Genomic DNA, 21,735 nt, shown 5'->3' on the forward strand with positions numbered 1-21,735 from the left:
GTTCACAGCAGCACTATTTACGACAGCCAAGACATGGAAGAAACCTAAATGTCTATCGACAGGTGAATGGATAAAGAAAACGTGGTACATATATACAATGGAATACCACTCAGCCATAAAGAATAATGAAATAATGCCATTTGCAGCAACATCGTTGGACCTAGAGATTATTATACTAAGTGAAGTATGTCAGACAGAGAAAGACAAGTATCATGTGATATCACTTACATGTGGAATCTAATACAAAATGATACAAATGAACTTATTGATATTTACAAAACAGAAACAGACTCACAGACATAGAAAACAAACTTATGGTTACCAAAGGGGAAAGGGGGTGGGGAAGGGATAAATTAGGAGTTTGGGATTTGCAGATATAAACTACTATACATAGAATATGTAAACAACAAGGTCCTACTGCATAGCACAGGAAGCTATATTCAATATCCTGTTGTTAACCATAATGGAAAAGAATATGCAAAAGAATGTGTGTCTTTGTGTATATATATATATATATATGTATATATGTATATATATATTTATATATATAACTGAATCCCTTTGCTGTACACCAGAAACTAACATAACATTGTAAATCAACTGCACTTCAATAAAAATATATTAAAAAATGAAACGCAGCTATGAAGCCACAAAAAAGGTACAAACTCTTAGTTATAAAATAAATGTCATGGGGATGTAATGTACAGCGTGATGACTACAGTTAATACTACTATATTGTATATTTGGAAGTTGCTAAGACAAAACCCTCTTAGGTTTGCTCTTAATAAGAGATGATAATAGGTTTTTCCTTACCTTCTAAGTAATCTCCATAGAAAGCAGAGATTCTGTGTCTTATCAGAATAATTTCCTGTGCTTCTTGTTGATTTATCATGTCCTTTATTTGTAAGATAAATGAGTCTTCTTACTTCTAAAAGAGAGAAGGCTCTTTTTAATCACATTACTTCCAATATTTACTTTTGAAATCTTATATTAGTACTCTGGTTAAATAGGTGGCCAAATAGTTTCTTAGTGACCCATGATTCTATTTAGCCAAGTGTACAAATCTTTTGCCATTTCTAACAACTAGTGATATTTGGTCTTTCCAAATTCAAATCCTAAATGAAATCTGCTTGATCTCATACTGACACTGATATTTCCCAGAGGGCCTGCGGAAAATCCAGAGTTTGTTCTTTCACCTTGTAAATGAGAGATGTTACAATAAGTAGGTTTATTTGATAAGTTGAGTTGCACAGGAAGCACTGCCAAATATGAAGAGATGCTTAACCTTCTCTAGTTTATATTTCTATGTGTAAAATGTTATTAATACAAATACTTCAGAAATTGTATTAATTCCTATAAATGTCAGTGCCCTTGCTGTCCATGACGTATCTTGGCGCTGCTTTGCCTTAGAATCAGACAACATCAGCATAATTTTATCAGCTGTCATGCCAGTTAGTGTCTTAAAATGTTGTATGCCACAGAAACAACCAAATGTCCTTGGCAATTGCATCATTTTTATAATGAACTTTCATCACGTCTTTTACCATGGCCATTTTCACTCTTTTGTCATCCACACTTGTTTTAGTTTGATGCCTCCCTGAAAGCTCTTGCAATCAGCTACAGGCCACAGTAATTATCTTCAACAAAATGGGACTATCTTGGAGTCCCACAGAAAGGACTATGCCAGGTACTCTTGAGGCACAGAACTCCTAATGGCATTGCTTAAATAACTTTGAGACCGTACCACCGGCCTGAGTCAGGATTTCCAGAATTCTCCTGGAGAAGCTGATAAGTTCATGAGATGGCTAACCCAAGATCAAGCAGAACAAGAATTACATAGGGCTGAATGAATTGATCAAGGACGATTATGGCTTTTGCTTGGACTACTGCTGATGCTTTAATGTTCTGTTTTCTGGATATAAAGAACTGCCTACTTTTCTAACTTCAGCTATCTACAATTCATAACAGTTTAGTAGATCATACTTCTGTAAGCAGAAATGAAGTATTTATCTTTTTTTGCCTGCCTGATCACTCTAGAATTTGAATATTCTTACTAAGTATTCTTATTTTCACAGTAATACAATGAACTGCTTAGGTTCAATAAGAATCCTTCCTCCTGGGAACAGAACATAATTGATTTGACTATATGACCAAAGCTCTGAGTGGACTGTCATGTTTTGAAAGAATACAGTGTTTTTAAAAATAGTAATGGATTGATTGACTTGGCTGCACCAGGTCTTAGTTGCGGCACGAGGGATCTTCGTTGCGGCATGCGGGAACTTCAGCTGTGGCATGTGGGGTCTTTTAGTCGCAGCATGTGGGATCCTTAGTTGTGGCATGCAAACTCGTAGTTGTGGCATGTGGGATCTAGTTCCCTGACCAGGTATCAAACCCGGGCCCCCTGCATTCAGAGCACAGAGCCTTAGCCACTGGACCACCAGGGAAGTCCCAGACTATCATAGTTGAGAACAATATATATAATCAGATATGACCAGATAGTCTTAAGGAACTAAAGGTGATTTTATGGAGCCAATGCTTATGAAGTCTTCTTGGGAAAATGGGCCTGGCACCTGGATTACAGCTTTCTCAGCCTTACAGGTGAGCGGGAGAGGCCACCTCCTGGCAGGCCTAGGAAACTTAGGATATTTTGGGGGCCTTCAAGAAGAGATTAATTTACCCAGATCTATAGGTACTGCAGGGGAATTGTGGTGGTGAGATTTGGGCTTGGTTTCCTAGCTTTGAGAGGCTTTTAAAAGTCCAGTCGGAGTGAGACTCCTTCTGAAAAGTTCCAGCAGAGTAAACTAAAAATGGCCTATGTGGTCAATTATCATTCTTGCTGCAATTGGGCAAATAAGCAAGCCAAATCTAATAAGACCAGACACTCTATAAGCAAGAATAATCTTACTTTGATTATCTTTGATCAAAAGGGAGGTGACGGGGCTTCCCTGGTGGTGCAGTGATTGAGAGTCTGCCTGCCGATGCAGGGGATACGGGTTCGTGCCCCAGTCCAGGAGGAACCCACATGCCGCGGAGTGGCCCGGAGCCTGTGCTCCACAATGGCAGAGGCCACAACAGTGAGAGGCCCGCATACGGCAAGAAAAAAAAAAAAAAAAGGAAGTGACGGTTGAGTGAAATTTTATATTTCAATACAAAACACACCCTTGTGAGGGATGAGATTCTGGTCCCGTTCATTATCTTTCAGCTAATTTGCACTTCTTTGTAAACTACGTGTTTGTGTTACCTACATGTAAATTGGACTAGCTCCTGCTATCTCACACATTTGTCAGTCCTTACCAAATTCTCAATTCTTCCAATTTCCTTCAACATCTGGCTGCAACTCTTCAAACTAATGTTTCCAATTTTTCTCCAACCCTCCTGATTTGACATCGCAGAGAACTCAAAGCTGACCACCCAGATTCTTACTGGATCCTTAGGTTTTCTTCTAACTGGCTTTGTTTCACAGGATCTAAAGAAGCCCTGTGAGCTGAAGTTGGACAACTTGATGTAAACTTCAAAGGACTCTTCCCTGCAGCAGATCATGTATGATCCTCATGCCTGGAACTGCTGCCGTGTGGGCCACTCGGGAAATTCACTTTATCTTCCATGCTCTGCTCCACGAAATAATCGTGACTGTGGATGATCTTACCCAAACCTAACTGATGTCTAGGCCATCAGAAAACATCCACTGTAAACTAGGAAATCCATCAGATTGCCACTGCCATCCTCACTCCACCATCTAAACATGCGTCAAGCCCAGCATCTTCAATGGGCTGTCCTTCTGGACTCAGAAGCTGGCTTCAAATAGTCCACTACAAACATTAATCTTTCTTTTCCTTTTCTTAGAAACCCTCCTCATTAAATGCCTAATTCCTGGCATGATCCAGCAAATATCCTCTACTACCAAACATCAGCAGATGGCTCAGTTGTTCCTTAATGAACAAAAGGTGACTGAATGAGAAATGGACTTATATTGTTCACAGGAAAAAAGAATGCCTCTTGTTGCCTTGCACAAGAAGGGGAACTCAAAGTAACTCCCTTCTTAACCAAACTTGAGGCCATTCTGAGTCCTCTTCTTCACTAGGCCTCAAGCTTGATCCTATCTTTGGCCTGCCAAGCCCAGTTTTAGCAAAAATCCTCCTAGGCCAGTTTAGAAAGAATCCTCCCCTCCTTCGTATCTAAGTTCTTCATCCCTCCTCTTGAGGTCTAATCAAGTTCCACCCCCCAGCCTCCCTTCATCCTTGTGTTAGTCAGGGTTCTCCATAGAAACAGGACCAGTAAGAAACAGATAGGCATATAGATAGCTTATCTATCTATATCTACAGATCAATATCAATGGTAGGTATATATATCTAGATAGCTATGTCAGATATCTAATATCTGTATATTTATAGATATATCTTTATATTAATGCTATTTCTCTGTTATATAGAGATATAGATGTTGATATAGATATAGATATAGATGAGGAGATTTATTATAGTAATTGGCTCATGAGATTATGGAGGCTGAGAAGTCCTACAATCTGCTGTCTGTAAGCTGGGAAACCAAGAAAGCCAGTGGTATAAACCACTCTAAGTCTGAAGGCCTGACAAACAGGAAAGTCCCAGATCAAGATTGAAGGCCCAAGAATCAGGGGACTGATGCTGCAAATCCTGGTCCAAGTCCAAAGGTCCCAGACTAGGAGTAGTGATGTCTGAGAGCAGAATAATAGAGATGTCCCAGCTCAAGCAAAGAGAAAACTCATCCTTCCACTGCCTTTTTGTTCTATTCAGGCCCTCAAGAGATTGTGATAATGCCCACTTGCATTGATGAAGGCAATTTTCTTTACTAAGTCTGCCAGTTCACATGCTAATCTCTTCCGGAATCCTGCTCACAGACACACCAAGAAATGTTTCACCAACAATCTGGGCATCTTTTACTCAAATCAAATAGACACCTAAAATTAACCAACACAATACCTAAGTTCCCCTCAGTAATCTGCCATTCACTAACTCCCTCACCCTCCCTGTTGGCCATAAACTGTCATCTGTCTGTCTTGTATGTGGAGTTGAGTTTATTTTCCCTATGGCAATAGTCCCTGGCCCCTATTACAATGGTCCTGAAAAAAGCCTTCCATGCCTTAAACTCCATATGGCATACTTTTTTATTGACAATATTGATGTTACTATGTTCCTGTGAGTGAGAGAATGTGTCCGGATCATTGCTGAGCTAGGTAATGTGTCTGCATATTCATGTGAGAGAATGTGAGAATGTGAGTCCATATGAGCGAGTTTCTTCTGTGAGCTTATGTTGGAGCTATATGGTGGATGTGAGCATATCTGTGTGTACATCTATATGTAAGCATGTTCCTGATTTCAAGAATGTGCATGTGTAAGTGAATGTGTGAGTGGGAGCTCCTGAATGTATGCATTTGTGTCCCTGTGTGAATGAATCTCTTGGCATGGTCATGTGATTGAGTGAGCACGTTCGTGTGAAGGAGTGAATGTCAGTATGTACGTGTGAATGTATGTGTGTCTGTGAGTGGGAGTGAATTGGTGGGCAAGTTTGAGAATGTCTGAGTGTTTAAGTGTTTTGTCAGTGAGCGAATGTGTGAGTGTATGTATGTGAGCCCATCTGTCTGTGACAGTGTGTAGGTGAGCCTGTTCGTGGGTGAGAGTGATCCCTTTGATCTACATTGGCACGCTTAAAGTGAACACTTTTGTATGCTCATCTGTATAAATGAACTTGTAAGCCTGCGAATCATGTTAGCATATTCACGTATAGTGGATGAGCAAGTATGTTTTCTTGTGACCTTGTTAATATGTGACTACAGTAGTTGCAGACTATTCACGGGGGACTCATTCCAGCACCCACCAAGGATACCAAAATCTGAGAGTGTCCAAGTCCCATAGTCAGCCCTCTCTATCCCCGTAGTCTGCATTCTCGGACTCAAGCAACTGTGGATCATAAACATAGCACGTGATATGCAGCTGGTTAAATCTGTGAAAGCAAAACCCATTGATACAGAGGGCTAGCCGTATATTTATTGAAAAAATCCGCATATAAGTGGACCCACACAGGTGACACTCTTGTTGTTCAAGGGTCAGCTGTATATTCGAATGAGGTCATTCATGCCCATATGTGTGAGTCAATGTAAGTGTTTTTATATAAATGAGTGAATTTGTGAGCTTCTAAATCAGTGTGAGCATGTTTGTGTGCAATTATATTTATGACTATGTTAATGTTTATGACCAAAAATTTGCATGAGTAAATGAATGTGTAGGACTGTGCATATAAACAGAATGAGCATGTCTGGAATGTGAGTGAATTTGTAATGACTCTTGTGTGTATAAGTGGATGTGTGCATTTGCTCACATGTGTGATGTGGGAAATTTTGGGTAGGTATATGAATGCCTGAGTGCCTGAAGGGGTATATATGTGTATATGTGTATATGTGTAAGTAAATTTGTCACTACACATGTCTGAGTAGTGAATTTTAAGCATGTTAATATTAGTGAATGAATGTTTGAAAGTATGCGTAGATCTGAGTTCGTCCACTCACAACACTGAATATATGAACATGTAGATCTGAGACAATATTTGTGTTGAGGTACATGTTTGTGCATGTTCAAGTGCATCTTTTAATTTGTGACCATATGTATGGATGTTAGCATGTTAGGGAATAAGTATCAGATTCACTGTTTTCAGCTAGTTAAGGTAGTGTGAGCATTCGTGTAAATTATGGGTGTATACATGGAAGGACATGTGAGTGTATTTTCTTCTGTGAGCAAATGTTTGAGCTCCAAGTTGGATGTGAGCATGTTTGTTTTCATGCATCCGTGTGAGCATACTCTGGAGGTTAAGACTGTGAATGACATGTGTAAGTGAAGGTGTGGATTGGGAGCATCTGACTCTATATATTTGTATCCCAGTTCGAGAGAATGTGTGAGCATGGTCATTTGATTGAATGCACGTTGGAACATGTTAGTGTGAAAGAGTGAATGTGTCAGTGTGTGAGTGTAAATGCATATGTGTTGTTGAATGTGAGTCTATTTTTGACTTTGAGTTTGTATTTGGTGTGCTTTCTGAATGAATGTGTACCTCTATGTAAGTCAGGATATCTGTGTGCAACAGTCTATGTGTGAGACGGTTTAGGGGCAAGAGTAATTTCCTGGCTGTAAATTTGCACACTTACAGTGAACATGTATGTGTGCTCATCTGTATAAATAAATTTATAAGCATGTGAATGCAGGTTAGTATAATGCTGAGTTCTCAGTCAGTGAGTTTGTTTTTCAAGTGATCTCATAATTGAGTGAATATATTTGAATAAAGTAATTTGTGAGCATGTTAGTGAGTGAATGCAACTATTCTTAAGTAGTGTAATTGAGTGAATTTGTGAGCTTGGTGTGACCATATCTGTGTGCAAGTGAATATATGAGCTTGTTACTCTTAGTGACAATAATAATGTGCATGCGTGAATGGGTGTTTATAACTGCAATGAGCATATCTGCAAGTGAGTTAATTTGTAATCACTTTCATGAGTGAATGAATACGTAATTCAGCTCATGAGAGTGAGTGAGGTGTGGGATACTTTTTGTGAGTGTGTGAAAGTATGAACATTTGGGTATGAATGTACGTTAGCATGTGTATGGATGTGGATATGTTGTCACTATATTCCTGTGCATAGTGAATGCAAGTGGTAATGTGAGTGAATGTGTAACCACGTGCTTCTATGCGAGCATTTATCTTCTTTAGAGTGAACATGTGAACCTGTACATCTATGTATGCTGACGTTTGTGTGTTCAACTGTATGTTTAAATTTGTGACCATGTGCACAGCTGTTATCATGTTTCTCTGAGTTAGTGAATATGTATAGTTTATTACCGTGACTTGAATCGTTCAGCGTATTTATGCGAGTGAAATACGAACATGAGTGTAAGTGCATGTGAGTGTATTTTCTTCTGTGACTATTTGACCTTCACCTAGAAGTGAGCACACTATGTGTAAGTGTCCATGGGAGCATGTTCTTGAGTTTCACAATGTTAATGTGCATGTATAAGTGAATGTGTTAGTGGGAGCATCTTAGTGTATATCTTTGAGTCCCCGTGTGAGTGAATTTGTGGGTACGCTCATGTGATTGAGTGACTGTTTAAGTAGGTTTGTGCGAAAGAGTGAATGTGTCAGTATGCATGAATGTTTCTATGTCTTTGAATGTGAGCAACTTTGTGGGCATATTTGAATGAGTATTTGAGTATGTTTTGTGAGTGACTCTGTGAGCATGTTTATGTACGCAAGCATGTCTTCTATGACGGTTTAAGTGTGAGCCGGCTCATGGGTGATTGTGTTCTTAAGTGTAAATTTGTGTTTACAAAGTGAGTATTTGTGTTCCCATCTCTACACGTCCATTTGTTAGCATGTGCAAACCTATTAGCATATTAGTGGGTAGGAGCAGATGGTTTTCATGTGATCTTGATAACATACAACTATATTTGAATAAGCTACTCTGAGAGCATGTGTGAGTGAATGGGATTTTATGTGACTGAGCGAATGGGTGAGATTCTTAGTGTATGTTCTTGAGCAAGTGAGTCTGTAAGCATGCTGTGTTTGTGACAATGATAACTTGCATGGAAAAGTGAATGTGTGAGTGCGTGCATATACATGCAATGAATGTGTCTAGAATGTGAGGGAATTTGTAATCACTTTCGTGTGTATAAGTGAGTATGTGATTATGCTTATGCGAGTGTGGTACGAGCTACTTTGTGGGAATGTTTGAGGATCTGAGTGTGCATATGTTAGTATGGGTATGTGTGTGAGCCAGTTTGTATGTGCATTTGAGTGAGTGAACTATAAGCATGTTAACAGGACTGAGGGAATGTTTGAGTGTGTGAACATATGTAAGCATGTACACTCATGAGAATGAATGTGTAAACTTATACATGTGACAGTGTGTTAGGATGGCATTTGAAAGTTGACATATGTGTGTTTTAAACTGTATGTTTCATAGTGGATGTGAGCATGTTTTTGTGTGAGGGTTCTTACAAGCATGATCCTGATCTTCTCAATGTTAATCTGCATGTGTAAGTGAATGTCTCAGTGGCAGCCTCTGTGTGAACGAATGTGGGCATGGTCATGTGGCTGAGTGAATGTCACCACGTTGTGTGACTGAATGTGTCAGTCTGCGTGTGTGAATGCATGTCTTTGAATATGAGTGACTTTGTGGGCATATTTCAATGTGTGAATGCTTAAACTTTTTTGTGAGTGATCAATGTGTGAGTGTGTGTATATATGTATGTCTCTGTGTAAGTGTATGTGTGAGCCTGCTCATGCCCCTTCATTGTGAGCAAGCAGTTTTCACGTGATGTTTCATTGCACTCATTGTATGTATGGATGGTGAGCATGTACAGACATGTTAGCATGTTTCTGTGTCGTGACTATATGGTGGGTTTCTTTTTTATCTTGTTTATGTGGGAGTACATTTGAGTAAGGTCATGTGTGAAAGTGTGTTGTAAGGGAATGTGTTTTATGTGTTGTAAGAATTTGTGAGATTCTTGGTGACTGTAAGAAGATTTTTGTGCAAGTGAATGTGTAAGCATGTTTCCGTTTGGGACAATGAGAATTTGCATAAAACTGAAAGTGAATGTGTGATTGTGGAACTCTAAACCTAATATGTATGGCGTATGAATGAATTTTTTATCATATTCATCTGTGTGAATGTGTGATGATGCTTCTATGACTCACTGAGTTGTCGGCATGATTGTGTGAGTGAAGGGAAGTGTGTGTGTGAGTGCAAATGTATGCATGTTTACGTATGTGAGGAACTCGTCAGGATGTTCACTGCAAGAAGTAAACTATACTCATCTTAATGTTGGTCAGTCAGTGTGAGATCCTGTGCGTATATGTGAGGATGCACATTTTTGAAAGTGATTATTATTATTAATTTCCTTTTATCTGCTAAAAGGACACTTTCTTTGACTACTGGTCTGTTCTTGGTGAGATTGTGAAAGATTTTCTGTACCTTTTGAGTAATCTGCCTAGAAAACAAAGACTGTGTTTGTATCAAAATAATTTCCTGTGCTTCATGTTCTCTTTCTCAGATCTTTGATTACTTAAGAAAACGGAATCTTCTTTATTAAAAGAGCAAAGTTTGTTTTGACAACCATGTAACTTTCTGTATTTGCCTTGGAAGTCCTTAATTCAGTTTGATAAAATAACTAAGTATTATTTCACAGTGACCGATGAAACTATTTAATCAAGTGTTTTAAAACTTTCTGATGTTTTGGACAAAGTTCCCCCAAATCAAATTATAAATCAACTCTTTTTGACCTTGAATGAACTTCAGGATCTCCCAGAGGGTCCCTGGAATATCTCAAAAAAAATTTCTTCTCTCTCCGTATAAAAGAGAGGTATTAAACTCATTAGGTTTATTGGATATCTTAATTTATATGGGAGGTAGTATCAAATAAAAATTAATACTAAACTTTATTTGGGTTATTTGTATGGAAATACGCTAATATAAATGTTTCAGACATTACATGAAACTCCTAAATATGTTATATGTTCTGGTATAATGTTATAAGTCATAATTCTAGTTATTATTTTAAAATATATATCTCAGAAATAACTAAATTTCCTTGTCAACTGCATCATTATGAACTTTCAAATCTTTAACCGTGGTCATTTTAAGTCTTTTGACATTTACAGACAGTTCTGGGTGTACTCTGATGCTTTTGCAAAAATGTTCCTATAAAAGGGCTTCATCTTCAAGGAATTCATGGAAAAGACTCTGACAAGTACAGGCTTCTGGTAACTGACTATACTGTTGAACTGAATGAATAAGCATTTTCAGAACTCTAATGGAAAACTGATGAATTCATAAAAGTACTAACAAAAGATCAAGATGAAAAAAATTAATTACGTAGGACTGAGTGAACTGATGAGGATGATTATAATTTTGTGACTTTGTGTTTGAAACATTGTTGGTTCTTCTGTGCTTTGTTTTTCCAGATTTAAGAAAACCTTTTCTCTTTTCTCGTAAGCTATAGGTAGTTTGCTAACATACACCTTTGTGAACAAAGATGAAACATTTACCTTTATCTCCCTATCTGATCCTTCCAGAATTTGGAAACTCTCAGTGAGCATTCTGATTTCTGCAGCAATATATTTATTTGCATAAATTCAATAAGAATCTATTCTCCTTGTAACAGGACACAACTAGAGACGTTGGTTATAGTACCCAGGCTTTGACTGGAATATTTGAGAATGTACACAGAATCAGATATGACCAGACAGCTTTAAGGAACAGCATATTATGGTAAGAACTTCCTTTCCTATCAAGGGGTAGACTGAGAAGATGCTCTATTGACCCACACCTGCCAGAGCTCAAACCCCCACTGTGACCAAGTGGCAGCCTATCTGCAGCAGAGGAGCATCCTGTGTGCCAGCACACTGGCTCTAAACATGCAGGTGCTACTAGGCCCTAAAGGATACGTAAATCCTCCAAATGCCCCGCTCCTATTCCTCTGGCAGCCCCTGAGGCCTGTAGAGAGGGAATGAGGAAAGTTTTCACTGATGTCTGGTATACACATTGGTCTAGTCCGGGCATGCAGTCCTTAGGGAGAGCAGTCACGATTCAGCCCAACACTGACATCAGCTGGACAGAAACAGGAATGAACGGTGGCAGCCAGTGGGATGAACTCAGAGCGATTTCACTGGTGATCACTCATAAGTCCTGGCTGTTAACACCTTGCTCTGACAGTTGGGCTGTTCTAAAGGGATTAAGCCTACGGCTGGGATGATGGCAAGCAGACGGGTGGATAATCATAAATAAGCCCTTTTGCGGTTAGAATATATAGAAAGACATTTGGGTTTGCTTGCGAGAGCCTGAGTCAGTTGTCACTCTTTTTCATGTACCAGCTCGTAAGACACTGATACCCCCTGGCAGACAGGAAGCAGATGCCCTAGCCCAGGTACAAGCCTTAGCAAGCTGCCCTTCAGTAGATACAGCAGATTGGGTGCACAGAAAGAGTGGCCACCACAGTGCTCGAAGGGATGGCACATTGCCAAGGGTGCCAGAGTGCCCCTGAGACACAATGACTTGGTTCATGCGGCTGTTTCGTGTGCTATAACGCCCAAATTGCCAGACTCCTTGGGCAAGGCAATTGCCAAGGGAGTCTGGGGCCATTCATTGGAGCTCCCCACTGCTGAGTCACTTGGAGGAAAACTTGATTATATTGGGCCCCTCCCTCTGAGTGAGGGTTCTAAATATCTTGCTTTGTGTGGACACTGTGTCTGGCCTAACCGAGACTTTCCCCAGTCACCACAAAAACCAGCATGTCACCATTTGGGGATTGAAAAGGTGAGTACCATGTATGAATCCCCTAGTCGCACAGACAGTGATCGGGGGAACATTTCAAACATCATGATATTCAAGCCTGGGCAAAAGAACATGACGTTAAGTGGAGGTTCCATCTCCCCGATAACAAGTGAGCGGCATGGTTGATAAAAAGAAAGAACACAGTATTCAAGCAGCAGATTCAATAACTAACAGGTAAAACCACTGTGGCCAGGTGGACTAAAGTACTATCTCAGGCTTTAATACATTTGAATGATCCACCAGTAGGGCTGACTGCCCCATATGCCAGACTGGGGACCCCTACCTAGACTGCGGACCCCTACCTAGACACCCCATCGTGTAAAGGCATGAAAGTCGTGGGACACACATTGCCCTGACTCCTCTCACCGTGGATCAATGCGCTCTGCTGCTGGGAGCACCAAGCTTCATCACACCTGGGAAAGGCGTTATCTACTGGAATTTGGAATGAGACAGCCCACTAAGGTGGGTGAGGTACTTTGTACCCCTGGGTGGGGAAGGGGGGCGGGGGGGCACTGCTGAGTTTCCACTGGGATCCTATTGTCCTGCAAGCCAGCCCTGTGGAAACACACTATGCTTGGAATGCAACACACACCATGGAAAGAGGGGAGAAGGTGGGAGCTCTGGTCTAGCATATCCCACCCACAGTTCATCTCCTCATGCCTCCCCCAGCCAACATATATGGTATAAACAACCAGGTCAAATTCCCAATGCCATAGCTACACGAACTGTTAACATCTAAGGATCAGGCCACAAGTGTAATTCTTATGGAAGGCAAAGATGTCCCACACGAGTTCCTACTAAAGTTCTGACTTTTCAACCTTAGACTACTGCTGCTCCAGTGTCTGGTCACACAGGGGGCCCTGAGGGAAACACCTGCCCCCAGTAGGCCCACTCACGTGCCCACCAAAGGAATCAATCCAACTGTTGGGTCACAGAATGTTATGTGTTCATATCTGAGGAGTCTACTAATCTATCATCCTTATTAAGTCACATGAGGACACAAGTAAACACCCTGAGTGATCCAACCCCCTGCCTGGGGACTTAATACATCAGTGGTTCAGATCATGGAGCTCTTGGTGGGAAAAAATGCTACTTAGCAGGAATCGTGACCTTAGTCTGTCTTTTCTCTTGCATACACTTGCATGATTGTTGGGGTATCTACCTCCAGTGCAGCCAGAGAGCCACCAAATGAGCCACCTCCATGCTCATAAAACCCCTTGCTGACCGCAAAGGGCACTATGCAGAAGAGGGGTACATATAAGATTGTAAGAGCCGGTCGTGTGGGACGGAATGTTGGAGGAAGTCATCAAGAAGACATGACCGCTGCTTGACCCAAGAGCTGAACCTTGGCGGTAGGAGGCTCCTCACCTCCTCCTCATCCTTGCCATGTATCTTCTGCCCACAGTTACCACACCACGTGCTGTTTCAAAGACACAGCCTTGAAAGAGTAATGTGTTGTTGAGATCGTCTGGGCTGGACATTTGACTGAACCCCATTAAGTCCTCCATATAAGCTTAAGATTCTGGCAGGCACGTGGGGAGATCCACTTGTCTCATGGCCACTCAAGACAAGCCTTGTATGTCAGTTCTCTTGCTTATTACGATTGCCACCAACCAACCTGGAGCGCTCTGCCTCTTTCTTTGGTCTCTCCTTGTCCTCGCATATGGGGGCCAGTTTCAAATTTCACCCAGGGAACTGCCGAGGTTGCAAACCAACAATCTCAATGTGGGCAGCCATGTGAGTGAAAGTTTTATCCCATTGCTGTCAGCTAATGAGTGAGCTTTTATGTTAAGTGAATGTTTGAGCATTTTTTTAGGTTTTTTGTCTGTTATTTTTCTTTGAGCATTTCTGTGTGTGTGAGTGTAAGTGTGATAGTGGGTGCATGAGCCTATTTATAGGTGAGAGTATTCCACTGTGAGTAAATTTTTGCTTAAGTGAATACTTCTGTGTGCTTATTTGTATGAAGGAATTTGTGAGCATGAACACACGTTAGCACGTTTGTGTGTACTAAAGTGTTTCTTCGGTGTAAGCTTATTAACATATGATTGTATTTGTATAAAGGCACATATATGTGTGAATGTGAGTATATTTATGTGACTGAATTTGTGAGCTTCCTGGTGTTACTGTTCTCATGCAAGTGAACATCCGAGCGTGTTTCTCTTTGCATTGATGATGGTTTCCACATGTAAATGAATGTGTGATTGTGAGTATAGAAATCTCATGAGTGTTTGGTGTGTGAGTGAATTTTTGATCATGTATGTGAGCGAATGTGTGATAATGCTCATGTGAATGAGTGAGATCCGACTATGTTTATGTGAGTGAATGTGTCAGTGTGTGCATATACGTGAGCTGGACTATTCGAGAGAGTGGACATATAAACTTGAACATGTGAGAGTACCTTAGAGGAATGGTTGAGTGCTGAGATGTGTGTTTGTGTGTGTTCAAGCGTGTGCCTGAATTTGTGGCCATGTGCATGGATGCTAGCACTTTCACGTGACTCAGTGAAAGTGTATCAGGTTCACTGCTGTAAACCAGTTAATGTGTTGAGTATACTTGTAGGAGTGAAATGTGAGCATCTAAAAGTAAGTGCATGTGAGTGTATTTTCTTCTATGAGGGAATGTTCTGCTTTGTGGAGGATGTGCGCACATTTGTACGACAGCATCCATGTGAGCATGGTCCTGATCATGAGAGTGCTAATGTGCACGCACAAGTGAATGTGTGACTGGGAGCGTCTGAGTTTATATATTCGTGTCCTTTTTGTTTGTTTGTTTGTTTTTGTGGTATGTGGGCCTCTCACTTTTGTGGGCCTCTCCCGCTGTGGAGCACAGGCTCTGGACGCGCAGGCTCAGCGGCCATGGCTCATGGGCCCAGCCGCTCCGCGGCATGTGGGATCCTCCCGGACCAGGGCACGAACCCATGTGCCCTGCATCGGCAGGCAGACTCTCAACTGCTGCACCACCAGGGAAGCCCTATATTTGTGTCCTTGTGTGAGTGAATTTGTAGGAATGCTCATGTGATTGAGTGAATGTTTGAGCATGTCTATATGGAGTGAATTTATTACAGTGTGGGTGACTGGGTATCTGTTATGTCTATGAATTTGAGCACATTTGTGAGCATGTTCACCTGACAGTATGAGGTATGAGCGCATTTGTAGTGAGTGAATGTGTGAGCATGTGGGTGGGAAAGTACATGAATGTGTTTATATGTGTGAATAATTTTTCTGCATGTTCATTTGTGTGAGCAAATAGGAAACATGTTAATATAAGTGAATGTGTGAGCATGTGCATATATGTAAGCATGTACACTTGTGAGAGTGAATCTGTGAACTTTTTCATGTCTTACAGTGTGTTATGTGACAATATTTGAGTGTTGAAATAAATGGGGGTGTTCAAGTGTGTGGAATTTGTGAGCATGTGCATACATATTTTCATGTTTTTGTGAGTGAATATGTATATCTGTTTTCATGAGCTTGTTAAGGTGAGAGTGTATTGTATGTTAAATCTGTGAGTGAATCTTTGTGTGTGAGTGAATGTTTGAGTTGCTGCTGAGTGTGAGCATGTTTGTGTGAGAGTGAATAGGTAAGCATATTTCTGTTTGTGAGTATGTTAATGTGCCTGTGTAAGTGAATGGCTTCAGTGTGAACACAGTCTATATGACTATGTCTCTGTAAGTATGAGTTTGTGAGAATGCATGTTGTGCCAGTAAATGTGTGAGCATGTCCCTGTTTTTGAGTGTGCTAATGTGTGTAAATGAAGGAATGTGTTCATGTGAGATCTGTGAGTGTGTCTTCTTTGTGAATAAATTTGTGAACATGTTCAGGTGAATGAGGGAATATGTGCACTGGTGGGAGCATATGTGAGTGTGTCTACATGTGTGTGAGGACTGAGGACGTTTGTGTTAGTGAATACGTGAATATGTCTGTATAACAGCATGCATTTGTTTTAGTAAATTTGTATGGTCATGGGTGAGAACAGGTAGGTGTGTGTGACTGAACAGAGATGTTTGTGCATGTGAGTGAGTAAATACAGGAGTAAGACTGGCCATGTGATTTGTATAAATCATGACATCTAAGAGTACATATGCAAATGACTTTTTAACACGTGTGTGTTTGATTGAATGTGTTAAGCATTTGAGCGTGTGATCATGTTAAGATGGGGATGCCCGTGTGTGACTGAATGTATGAGTATGTCCTGGTTTGTGTGTTTATATATATTAACGAGAGAAGGTGTGAGCGAGTGAACGTAAGCATGTATGAGTGTGTCTTGCGTGTGCATGAATTTGTGGGCATGTTCTTGTGAACAAATAAATGTGTGACCCAGTCTATGGGATTGAATGTGTGACCACGTAGATGTAAGTGTGTCTATGTGTGTTAGTAATTTGTAAGCATGTTGTGAGTGAACAGGTGTTCACCTTTAAGCATGTTAATGTCTGAGCGTATTTGGGTGTGATTGTGTGAGCGTTTGTAAGTATGAGCATGTTCACGTACAGATGAAGACATGAGCATGCTCCTTTCGTGATCATGTTATTTTATGGAAGTTAAAGTGTATATACAGGGACTTCCCTGGCAGTCCAGTGGCTAAGACTTTGCCTTCCAATGCACGGGGTGCAGGTTCAATCCCTGGTCAGGGAGCTGAGATCTCACACTGGCCAAAAAATCAAAACAGAAAATAGAAGCAATACTGTAACAAATTCAATAAAGACTATATATAAAAAAAAGCTCCACATCAAAAAAAAATCTTTAGAAAACAGTGTATGTACATATAAGTGCAAATGAGTCTGTCTAGTATGTGAATGATTTTGTGAGCATGTTCACGTGAGTGACTACATGTATTATCATGCTCATGTGAGTGAATGTTCACGCATGTTTGTGCAAGTGACAGAATGTGTAAGACTGCTCGTGAGTACAGGACTGTGACTGTGAGTTAATCTGTCACTGTGCCCTTTGGAGTGAATTGTGAGCATGTTATTATAAGTAACAATGTGTATGTGTGCATGTGTATTATCAATTTTTGTGTCTGAGTAAATTCACAAGTTTATTTGTGTGTTTGAACACACATATGAGTGAATGGTAATCAAGTTTTATATTTAATATGTTGATATGCATCTGTCACTGGGTGTGAGAATATGTGCCAGTGATTATTTGTGAAACTCTACGTGTGCAAGCCAATTTTCAACCATGTTTGTGTTTGTAAGTGAACATGTCAATGTGTGTGAGCCTAAATTAAAGTACACACATCAGTAAATATATGAGTGTTGATACGTACGAGTGAAAGAATATGTGGTTATATGAGCGTATTTTCACGAGTGAGTGAAGGTGTGAGCATTTCATGTGTGTAGCCATGTTGGCTTGAGTACTAGTTGTTTGTCTGAGTGAGTGAATGAGCATGTATCTGTGAGTACATAAGCGTCTCCACCAGTGTGAGTAAACCTCTGAGCATGATCATGTCAGGGAGTAAATGTGTGTGCATGTATGAGACTGGTGTGTGAGCCTATTCAGGCATAAGTGTGTTGGTGTGAGTATACTTGTGTATTTAACACATATTTGTACCTATTCACATGTATGAGTAAATACGTGAATTTGTTCATGGATGGTAGCTTGCTCATGTGTGCGAGTTAATCTGTAAGCATACTAGTTTGCATGGGGTTGCTAATGGATGAGTAAACTTATGAGTGAATATGTGAGCATCTACTTGTGAGTGTGTATGTACACCTGTGGGTGTCTGAACATGTGAGCTTCATGATGAGTGTGAAAATGTTTATTTCCAATTGAATGGGTGTGTTCCCATTTGTGTTCATTTGCACGTGCAAAGGGTTTGAGAGTGTACGTAGGTGCAGGATCTGTGCACGTGAGCCTAAATTAGTATGTCTTTAGGTTGGAATAAATTTGTGATCACGTGAGTGAATGGATGTTTGGGCATTTTTAGGTGTGTGAGTGAATGTTGCAAGTGTGTTTATGTATGTGAGCTTCTTAATGGACGAATATATTTCTGGGAGTGAAAGTGTGAGTGTGTGTTTGGAAGCATGTTTATTTGCAAGTGAATGTGTAAGCATGTCCCTGTTTGTGTTTACGTGCACCTGTGAGGGAATGTGTATGTACATGTGACACATATGAATGTCTTGTGCATGAGTGATGCTGTAACCATGTTCATTTAAGTGACTGTGTGAGCCAGTTTGAGTGAATAAATGTGTCAAGATATTTTATGAGTGTCACTGAGCATACATACTATCCCTGGGCATGCCTTAAATAAGACTCAAGAGGTAGTGGCTCTATTTGGTTAATGGCACTACCTCATAACACTGGGTCTCATCTGATCTGAGGGAAAAGTTGGCCCTGAGGGTTTAGAAGGCATCGATGAGTCATAAGCGTTATCCAAAGAGCCTGGCTTAGGCAGAATGGGTGTTGTGAGTAGTAGAAGAGACAGGAGAAGGTCGCTAGCCTCAGTGTTGGTATCTGTGGTCATGTCAGTAGGATTGAGCAACCTGAATAGCCAACAGCATGGCTCCCATTGTCCCCAGTCTGACCTATGTTGTAAGACGCCGTGGTGTGTGCATATGGTATACTGTTGCCAACAGACCCTGTCAACAGTAGTGTGTAGATTACTAGGGCTGGGTGTACCACAAATAGACAGACAGTCAACAATGGCAAGGGCAGTAACTCCTCAGGTAAGAAAGGGCATACTAACAGGGTAGGGATTAAGGTTGGAGGTCACCTGTAGCTATCAGTAGGGGACCTGATTGTCCCTGGGTATTGCTCACATGGGGTTACCTGGTCTGGGAGAGGTTTCGTTCCACCTCCTGTGTTCCACAGTGCCTTTAGCGGAGCAAAGTACATGGACAGCAGATAAGGACACCTCTTTCTCCAGAAAGTGGTGGGTAGTTTGCTTGGCTTATACTAAATGACGAATGAACGCAGGCTAAGGATGGTTTCAGAATCACTGGTCCACGTCAGGTTCTCATCAGGATCAAGAAGGAAGTGCCTAAGCTCCGGGTTGTCTATGAGGGAGAAAGGAAGGATGACAGTACCTGGTGAAAGTTTCTTTTCTGTGCATGGCCATGCCTGGGCTCCCATGTCAGTGAAAACTGACAACTGGGTTGTGTCTGCTGTGGATGTGTACACCAGCAGAGATAGAAATGTCCCTGTTGGTGGTCTCGTCATTTGTTGTGAATTTAAATATGGTGTAGTTATGCCACAGGGGCATGAACTTAATATAATCTGGACCGTGGGCAGTATTTTTGACCACTTGAAGGACCACTGCCCTCCAAGTTCTCTCAACAGCCCTTGAGTTAAAAGTCCATTATGTCTTTCCATGATCACTGCTACTGGAAGATGATAGGATAGGTGACAAACCCAAGCAAAGTTTTCTTGTAATGCCCATTGCTGGTTTGCTTTACAGGGATGTGGGAACTTTGGTCTGGCGGTGTAACTTGTGCAGCAGTCCCAAGGGCTGTAAAAGCTATTTTGTCAAGCCCTCAATGATATGAGGAGAGGGGAGACCTGTGCCTTGCATGGATATACTAATGGAAGGCCTGTATAGAAGGCCGGGAGGTTGTGGTAAATTAACTTCAGTGGCAGGGTATGTGGTGATTTTCTCATGGAGTTGTAGCACTCTAGTAGGGCCAGCTTTAGCTCAATCCAGTAGATCCCATCATCATTTGAGTAGAGGCCTTTGTTGCTCTACGGGGAGCTTCTGCTATGACCCAGCATATAAGAGGAATCTCCATCCACAGGATAACTGGCTCTGCTCCAGTAAAGCCTTCAGTTTCAGGAAGGGCTCAGTGTACCTCCTGAAGTTGCCTCTTCACTGGCCAATACCTTTGCACTGAGGCTGGGAGTCACTTATGCCAAAAGCCCACAGACATTTGGTCCTGTGGCTCCCATAAGTGAACGTTAGGGTGGCCAAAACTTCCGATTGTAAGTCCTGCCCTCAGAGCACTAGTGGGAGAGCTGAAATGATAGCCTTCTTTAGTTTATCTAGTGCCTGCTGTGGCTCAGGTCCCCATGGAAAAGTGGAGGTCCTATGGGTGACTCCATAGATGGGGGCCAGCAAATATTTGAGGTTGGCACCCGAATGCAAACATGCCTACCAAATGTTGGGCCTCCTTTACCAATCTGGGAGGTTGGCTGGAGCACTAGGAGCTTTTCTTTTACCCAACCGGGACTAGTTTACCCTTTTGAGTTTCAAACATAGCCCAGAAATTTAACAACCTAGGAGGTGCCCTGTACCTTATGGCGGGCAATTTCCCATCCCCTCTCAGGGAGGTGTTCATTCACAGTTGTGATGGTGTGTGACACAGAGTCTTGGCCAGGTCCAGTGACCAGGATGTCATTGATACAATGCCAGAGCTGAGTCTCTGCAGGAGGTGGCTCGTGCCGCACAGGCATCTAGGTCCCGACTGCAAATCCCACGGGCAATCACGGGGGCATTCAAGTACCCCACAGGTCACTGGGAAAAAGGTGTACTGTTGATCCTAAAAGGGGAAGGCAAAGTGTGATATTTAACAAAGAGAACATGTTAACCCAGTCTATGACTCTGAACCATTTACCAGTGTTATTCTGAATGTCATTCATTAAGGGAACAATACATGGTAGAGGGGCTCTAATACTGGGAGCAGCCTTGTTTAACTCTCTCTAGTCTACAGATAGCCTGTACTCATTAGCAGTGGCTTTAAGCACAGGCCATACCAGAGAACTGAAAGGTGGTAATCCATTCCTTTCTTTCACTAAGTCAGCTAGGACAGGCCATAATCCTTCAGTGCTTTCCTTTTAGCCAGTACCTCTTACACGGGTAGAGGAAGGTGTACTGGTTCCCACTGGCCAGCGCCCACCAGTGGCATCAAAACCTTAGGCTTGTTTCATGAGGTTACCTGCTCACTAAGGAAGTCCATTCCAGTAATGAGAAAAGAGTCTCAGAGAACAACCAGCGCAGAAGCATCTTTTAGCAAAACTAAGCCCACATTAAAAGCTGAGCAGACGGGACTGCCCTGGCGGTCCAGCGGTCAACTCCGCACGTCCACTGCAGGGGCCGTGGGTTCCACCCCTGGTTGGGGAACTAAAATCCCGCATGCCACACAAAAAGTAAAAAAAAAAAAAAAAAAAGCTAAGCAGATAATTATCCCTTCAATTAATTCTCCTCCAAAGCCTGGCATCTCCTGGAGGGGGTGGGGGTGGGGGTTTAAAGTTCGAGTGCTTCCTGGGATTAGGGAGCTTTGGACACCTGTGTCCACCAGAGCCAGCCAGTGTCGTTAATATTTTACAGTTCACATGGTAAAAGGGCTACTGTCGGCCAGAAGAGGCCTGCTTTGAGACCAATGGGTCCTGAGGTGGGAGCAGGTCCTTGCCACTGGCAGAGGTCAGGGGCAGACATGGAAGGTAAGGTTGTCT

The 21,735-nt window shown here is 41.6% G+C and overlaps 1 long non-coding RNA gene across 2 annotated transcripts in view; it reads right to left on the minus strand.

The window, feature by feature from the left end:
* Window positions 1-848: 848 nt before the first annotated feature.
* LOC132482407 (uncharacterized) overlaps window positions 849-21,735 on the minus strand; it is a 39,301-nt gene continuing 18,414 nt past the window's right edge. The window contains exons 2-4 of one of the 2 annotated variants that reach the window (XR_009530917.1): window positions 20,578-20,822; window positions 19,120-19,346; window positions 849-928 (exon numbers count right to left, since the gene is read on the minus strand). This is a non-coding gene — a long non-coding RNA (uncharacterized LOC132482407). Of the gene's footprint in view, window positions 929-19,119; window positions 20,823-21,735 lie in introns of both variants that reach the window. The other variant, XR_009530916.1, reaches the window with a different exon arrangement.

This window comes from Mesoplodon densirostris, chromosome X (assembly GCF_025265405.1).
Source record: "Mesoplodon densirostris isolate mMesDen1 chromosome X, mMesDen1 primary haplotype, whole genome shotgun sequence".
NCBI classification, from domain to species: domain Eukaryota; kingdom Metazoa; phylum Chordata; class Mammalia; order Artiodactyla; family Ziphiidae; genus Mesoplodon; species Mesoplodon densirostris.